Source organism: Leptonotus elevatus, chromosome 1 (genome assembly GCF_054856555.1).
Source record: "Leptonotus elevatus isolate MCC_2025b chromosome 1, RoL_Lele_1.0, whole genome shotgun sequence".
Taxonomy (NCBI): Eukaryota; Metazoa; Chordata; class Actinopteri; order Syngnathiformes; family Syngnathidae; genus Leptonotus; species Leptonotus elevatus.
Window position 1 is genome coordinate 48,839,412 of NC_141239.1, and position 5,000 is coordinate 48,844,411.

General features: G+C 46.3%; 16 non-coding genes and 1 pseudogene across 16 annotated transcripts in view; all 17 read right to left on the reverse strand.

Annotated features, from left to right (window-relative positions):
• Positions 1 to 6, reverse strand: part of LOC147183891 (5S ribosomal RNA) — a 119-nt gene extending 113 nt beyond the window's left edge. The window contains exon 1 of the ribosomal RNA XR_015090814.1: positions 1 to 6. This exon is cut by the window's left edge and continues 113 nt beyond it. This is a non-coding gene — a ribosomal RNA (5S ribosomal RNA).
• Positions 7 to 203: 197 nt separating this feature from the next.
• On the reverse strand, positions 204 to 322 carry LOC147183892 (5S ribosomal RNA). The gene has a single exon (XR_015090815.1). It is a non-coding gene; the product is annotated as a 5S ribosomal RNA (ribosomal RNA).
• A 197-nt stretch (positions 323 to 519) lies between these two features.
• On the reverse strand, positions 520 to 638 carry LOC147183893 (5S ribosomal RNA). Its single transcript, XR_015090820.1, has one exon. It is a non-coding gene; the product is annotated as a 5S ribosomal RNA (ribosomal RNA).
• A 196-nt stretch (positions 639 to 834) lies between these two features.
• Positions 835 to 953, reverse strand: LOC147183894 (5S ribosomal RNA). Its single transcript, XR_015090821.1, has one exon. It is a non-coding gene; the product is annotated as a 5S ribosomal RNA (ribosomal RNA).
• A 195-nt stretch (positions 954 to 1,148) lies between these two features.
• On the reverse strand, positions 1,149 to 1,267 carry LOC147183895 (5S ribosomal RNA). Its single transcript, XR_015090822.1, has one exon. It is a non-coding gene; the product is annotated as a 5S ribosomal RNA (ribosomal RNA).
• A 196-nt stretch (positions 1,268 to 1,463) lies between these two features.
• LOC147183896 (5S ribosomal RNA) lies at positions 1,464 to 1,582 on the reverse strand. The gene has a single exon (XR_015090823.1). It is a non-coding gene; the product is annotated as a 5S ribosomal RNA (ribosomal RNA).
• Positions 1,583 to 1,777: 195 nt separating this feature from the next.
• Positions 1,778 to 1,896, reverse strand: LOC147183897 (5S ribosomal RNA). The gene has a single exon (XR_015090824.1). It is a non-coding gene; the product is annotated as a 5S ribosomal RNA (ribosomal RNA).
• Positions 1,897 to 2,092: 196 nt separating this feature from the next.
• LOC147183898 (5S ribosomal RNA) lies at positions 2,093 to 2,211 on the reverse strand. The gene has a single exon (XR_015091154.1). It is a non-coding gene; the product is annotated as a 5S ribosomal RNA (ribosomal RNA).
• A 196-nt stretch (positions 2,212 to 2,407) lies between these two features.
• On the reverse strand, positions 2,408 to 2,526 carry LOC147183899 (5S ribosomal RNA). The gene has a single exon (XR_015092084.1). It is a non-coding gene; the product is annotated as a 5S ribosomal RNA (ribosomal RNA).
• Positions 2,527 to 2,721: 195 nt separating this feature from the next.
• LOC147183900 (5S ribosomal RNA) lies at positions 2,722 to 2,840 on the reverse strand. Its single transcript, XR_015091320.1, has one exon. It is a non-coding gene; the product is annotated as a 5S ribosomal RNA (ribosomal RNA).
• A 196-nt stretch (positions 2,841 to 3,036) lies between these two features.
• On the reverse strand, positions 3,037 to 3,155 carry LOC147183901 (5S ribosomal RNA). The gene has a single exon (XR_015090825.1). It is a non-coding gene; the product is annotated as a 5S ribosomal RNA (ribosomal RNA).
• A 195-nt stretch (positions 3,156 to 3,350) lies between these two features.
• On the reverse strand, positions 3,351 to 3,469 carry LOC147183902 (5S ribosomal RNA). Its single transcript, XR_015092579.1, has one exon. It is a non-coding gene; the product is annotated as a 5S ribosomal RNA (ribosomal RNA).
• A 196-nt stretch (positions 3,470 to 3,665) lies between these two features.
• On the reverse strand, positions 3,666 to 3,784 carry LOC147183903 (5S ribosomal RNA). The gene has a single exon (XR_015092023.1). It is a non-coding gene; the product is annotated as a 5S ribosomal RNA (ribosomal RNA).
• A 196-nt stretch (positions 3,785 to 3,980) lies between these two features.
• Positions 3,981 to 4,099, reverse strand: LOC147183904 (5S ribosomal RNA). The gene has a single exon (XR_015090827.1). It is a non-coding gene; the product is annotated as a 5S ribosomal RNA (ribosomal RNA).
• Positions 4,100 to 4,295: 196 nt separating this feature from the next.
• Positions 4,296 to 4,414, reverse strand: LOC147183905 (5S ribosomal RNA). Its single transcript, XR_015090829.1, has one exon. It is a non-coding gene; the product is annotated as a 5S ribosomal RNA (ribosomal RNA).
• A 196-nt stretch (positions 4,415 to 4,610) lies between these two features.
• Positions 4,611 to 4,739, reverse strand: LOC147183906 (5S ribosomal RNA; annotated as a pseudogene).
• A 197-nt stretch (positions 4,740 to 4,936) lies between these two features.
• LOC147183907 (5S ribosomal RNA) overlaps positions 4,937 to 5,000 on the reverse strand; it is a 119-nt gene continuing 55 nt past the window's right edge. Inside the window, exon 1 of the ribosomal RNA XR_015092025.1 lies at positions 4,937 to 5,000. This exon is cut by the window's right edge and continues 55 nt beyond it. This is a non-coding gene — a ribosomal RNA (5S ribosomal RNA).

Consider the following 5,000-nt stretch of genomic DNA (forward strand, 5'->3'; position numbering starts at 1 on the left):
GTAAGCCGAGAAAAAGCCCACAGTTGACTCTTTTAAAGATTACACTCGTCCCAGATTGGGGTGGAAAAAGCATTTTGACAGCATTTTCAGCTCTCATCCTGTCAGTTTAGCGTGTTGCTGTCCGCTAGCAAGTAGCTAGCAAACTGGAATTATTTTGTGAAAGTTTACTTTTGCGACGGAGGTGCAAAAAAAAAAAAAAAAAAAGCTTACAGCACCTGGTATTCCCAGGCGGTCTCCCATCCAAGTACTAACCAGGCCCGACCCTGCTTAGCTTCCGAGATCGGACGAGATCGGGCGTTCTCAGGGTAGTATGGCCGTAAGCCGAGAAAAAGCCCACAGTTGACTCTTTTAAAGATTACACTCGTCCCAGATTGGGGTGGAAAAAGCATTTTGACAGCATTTTCAGCTCTCATCCTGTCAGTTTAGCGTGTTGCTGTCTGCTAGCAAGTAGCTAGCAAACTGGAATTATTTTGTGAAAGTTTACTTTTGCGACGGAGGTGCAAAAAAAAAAAAAAAAAAAGCTTACAGCACCTGGTATTCCCAGGCGGTCTCCCATCCAAGTACTAACCAGGCCCGACCCTGCTTAGCTTCCGAGATCGGACGAGATCGGGCGTTCTCAGGGTAGTATGGCCGTAAGCCGAGAAAAAGCCCACAGTTGACTCTTTTAAAGATTACACTCGTCCCAACTTGGGGTGGAAAAAGCATTTTGACAGCATTTTCAGCTCTCATCCTGTCAGTTTAGCGTGTGGCTGTCTGCTAGCAAGTAGCTAGCAAACTGGAATTATTTTGTGAAAGTTTACTTTTGCGACGGAGGTGCAAAAAAAAAAAAAAAAAAGCTTACAGCACCTGGTATTCCCAGGCGGTCTCCCATCCAAGTACTAACCAGGCCCGACCCTGCTTAGCTTCCGAGATCGGACGAGATCGGGCGTTCTCAGGGTAGTATGGCCGTAAGCCGAGAAAAGCCCACAGTTGACTCTTTTAAAGATTACACTCGTCCCAGATTGGGGTGGAAAAAGCATTTTGACAGCATTTTCAGCTCTCATCCTGTCAGTTTAGCGTGTTGCTGTCTGCTAGCAAGTAGCTAGCAAACTGGAATTATTTTGTGAAAGTTTACTTTTGCGACGGAGGTGCAAAAAAAAAAAAAAAAAAGCTTACAGCACCTGGTATTCCCAGGCGGTCTCCCATCCAAGTACTAACCAGGCCCGACCCTGCTTAGCTTCCGAGATCGGACGAGATCGGGCGTTCTCAGGGTAGTATGGCCGTAAGCCGAGAAAAAGCCCACAGTTGACTCTTTTAAAGATTACACTCGTCCCAACTTGGGGTGGAAAAAGCATTTTGACAGCATTTTCAGCTCTCATCCTGTCAGTTTAGCGTGTGGCTGTCTGCTAGCAAGTAGCTAGCAAACTGGAATTATTTTGTGAAAGTTTACTTTTGCGACGGAGGTGCAAAAAAAAAAAAAAAAAAGCTTACAGCACCTGGTATTCCCAGGCGGTCTCCCATCCAAGTACTAACCAGGCCCGACCCTGCTTAGCTTCCGAGATCGGACGAGATCGGGCGTTCTCAGGGTAGTATGGCCGTAAGCCGAGAAAAGCCCACAGTTGACTCTTTTAAAGATTACACTCGTCCCAGATTGGGGTGGAAAAAGCATTTTGACAGCATTTTCAGCTCTCATCCTGTCAGTTTAGCGTGTTGCTGTCTGCTAGCAAGTAGCTAGCAAACTGGAATTATTTTGTGAAAGTTTACTTTTGCGACGGAGGTGCAAAAAAAAAAAAAAAAAAGCTTACAGCACCTGGTATTCCCAGGCGGTCTCCCATCCAAGTACTAACCAGGCCCGACCCTGCTTAGCTTCCGAGATCGGACGAGATCGGGCGTTCTCAGGGTAGTATGGCCGTAAGCCGAGAAAAAGCCCACAGTTGACTCTTTTAAAGATTACACTCGTCCCAACTTGGGGTGGAAAAAGCATTTTGACAGCATTTTCAGCTCTCATCCTGTCAGTTTAGCGTGTTGCTGTCTGCTAGCAAGTAGCTAGCAAACTGGAATTATTTTGTGAAAGTTTACTTTTGCGACGGAGGTGCAAAAAAAAAAAAAAAAAAGCTTACAGCACCTGGTATTCCCAGGCGGTCTCCCATCCAAGTACTAACCAGGCCTGACCCTGCTTAGCTTCCGAGATCGGACGAGATCGGGCGTTCTCAGGGTAGTATGGCCGTAAGCCGAGAAAAAGCCCACAGTTGACTCTTTTAAAGATTACACTCGTCCCAACTTGGGGTGGAAAAAGCATTTTGACAGCATTTTCAGCTCTCATCCTGTCAGTTTAGCGTGTGGCTGTCTGCTAGCAAGTAGCTAGCAAACTGGAATTATTTTGTGAAAGTTTACTTTTGCGACGGAGGTGCAAAAAAAAAAAAAAAAAAGCTTGCAGCACCTGGTATTCCCAGGCGGTCTCCCATCCAAGTACTTACCAGGCCCGACCCTGCTTAGCTTCCGAGATCGGACGAGATCGGGCGTTCTCAGGGTAGTATGGCCGTAAGCCGAGAAAAAGCCCACAGTTGACTCTTTTAAAGATTACACTCGTCCCAACTTGGGGTAGAAAAAGCATTTTGACAGCATTTTCAGCTCTCATCCTGTCAGTTTAGCGTGTGGCTGTCTGCTAGCAAGTAGCTAGCAAACTGGAATTATTTTGTGAAAGTTTACTTTTGCGACGGAGGTGCAAAAAAAAAAAAAAAATGCTTACAGCACCTGGTATTCCCAGGCGGTCTCCCATCCAAGTACTAACCAGGCCCGACCCTGCTTAGCTTCCGAGATCGGACGAGATCGGGCGTTCTCAGGGTAGTATGGCCGTAAGCCGAGAAAAAGCCCACAGTTGACTCTTTTAAAGATTACACTCGTCCCAGATTGGGGTGGAAAAAGCATTTTGACAGCATTTTCAGCTCTCATCCTGTCAGTTTAGCGTGTGGCTGTCTAATAGCAAGTAGCTAGCAAACTGGAATTATTTTGTGAAAGTTTACTTTTGCGACGGAGGTGCAAAAAAAAAAAAAAAAAAGCTTACAGCACCTGGTATTCCCAGGCGGTCTCCCATCCAAGTACTAACCAGGCCCGACCCTGCTTAGCTTCCGAGATCGGACGAGATCGGGCGTTCTCAGGGTAGTATGGCCGTAAGCCGAGAAAAAGCCCACAGTTGACTCTTTTAAAGATTACACTCGTCCCAGATTGGGGTGGAAAAAGCATTTTGACAGCATTTTCAGCTCTCATCCTGTCAGTTTAGCGTGTGGCTGTCTAATAGCAAGTAGCTAGCAAACTGGAATTATTTTGTGAAAGTTTACTTTTGCGACGGAGGTGCAAAAAAAAAAAAAAAAAGCTTACAGCACCTGGTATTCCCAGGCTGTCTCCCATCCAAGTACTAACCAGGCCCGACCCTGCTTAGCTTCCAAGATCGGACGAGATCGGGCGTTCTCAGGGTAGTATGGCCGTAAGCCGAGAAAAAGCCCACAGTTGACTCTTTTAAAGATTACACTCGTCCCAACTTGGGGTGGAAAAAGCATTTTGACATTATTTTCAGCTCTCATCCTGTCAGTTTAGCGTGTGGCTGTCTGCTAGCAAGTAGCTAGCAAACTGGAATTATTTTGTGAAAGTTTACTTTTGCGACGGAGGTGCAAAAAAAAAAAAAAAAAAGGTTACAGCACCTGGTATTCCCAGGCGGTCTCCCATCCAAGTACTAACCAGGCCCGACCCTGCTTAGCTTCCGAGATCGGACGAGATCGGGCGTTCTCAGGGTAGTATGGCCGTAAGCCGAGAAAAAGCCCACAGTTGACTCTTTTAAAGATTACACTCGTCCCAGATTGGGGTGGAAAAAGCATTTTGACAGCATTTTCAGCTCTCATCCTGTCAGTTTAGCGTGTTGCTGTCTGCTAGCAAGTAGCTAGCAAACTGGAATTCTTTTGTGAAAGTTTACTTTTGCGACGGAGGTGCAAAAAAAAAAAAAAAAAAGCTTACAGCACCTGGTATTCCCAGGCGGTCTCCCATCCAAGTACTAACCAGGCCCGACCCTGCTTAGCTTCCGAGATCGGACGAGATCGGGCGTTCTCAGGGTAGTATGGCCGTAAGCCGAGAAAAAGCCCACAGTTGACTCTTTTAAAGATTACACTCGTCCCAACTTGGGGTGGAAAAAGCATTTTGACAGCATTTTCAGCTCTCATCCTGTCAGTTTAGCGTGTGGCTGTCTGCTAGCAAGTAGCTAGCAAACTGGAATTATTTTGTGAAAGTTTACTTTTGCGACGGAGGTGCAAAAAAAAAAAAAAAAAAGCTTACAGCACCTGGTATTCCCAGGCGGTCTCCCATCCAAGTACTAACCAGGCCCGACCCTGCTTAGCTTCCGAGATCGGACGAGATCGGGCGTTCTCAGGGTAGTATGGCCGTAAGCCGAGAAAAAGCCCACAGTTGACTCTTTTAAAGATTACACTCGTCCCAGATTGGGGTGGAAAAAGCATTTTGACAGCATTTTCAGCTCTCATCCTGTCAGTTTAGCGTGTGGCTGTCTAATAGCAAGTAGCTAGCAAACTGGAATTATTTTGTGAAAGTTTACTTTTGCGACGGAGGTGCAAAAAAAAAAAAAAAAAAGCTTACAGCACCTGGTATTCCCAGGCGGTCTCCCATCCAAGTACTAACCAGGCCCGACCCTGCTTAGCTTCCGAGATCGGACGAGATCGGGCGAGATCGGGCGTTCTCAGGGTAGTATGGCCGTAAGCCGAGAAAAAGCCCACAGTTGACTCTTTTAAAGATTACACTCGTCCCAACTTGGGGTAGAAAAAGCATTTTGACAGCATTTTCAGCTCTCATCCTGTCAGTTTAGCGTGTGGCTGTCTGCTAGCAAGTAGCTAGCAAACTGGAATTATTTTGTGAAAGTTTACTTTTGCGACGGAGGTGCAAAAAAAAAAAAAAAAAAAGGTTACAGCACCTGGTATTCCCAGGCGGTCTCCCATCCAAGTACTAACCAGGCCCGACCCTGC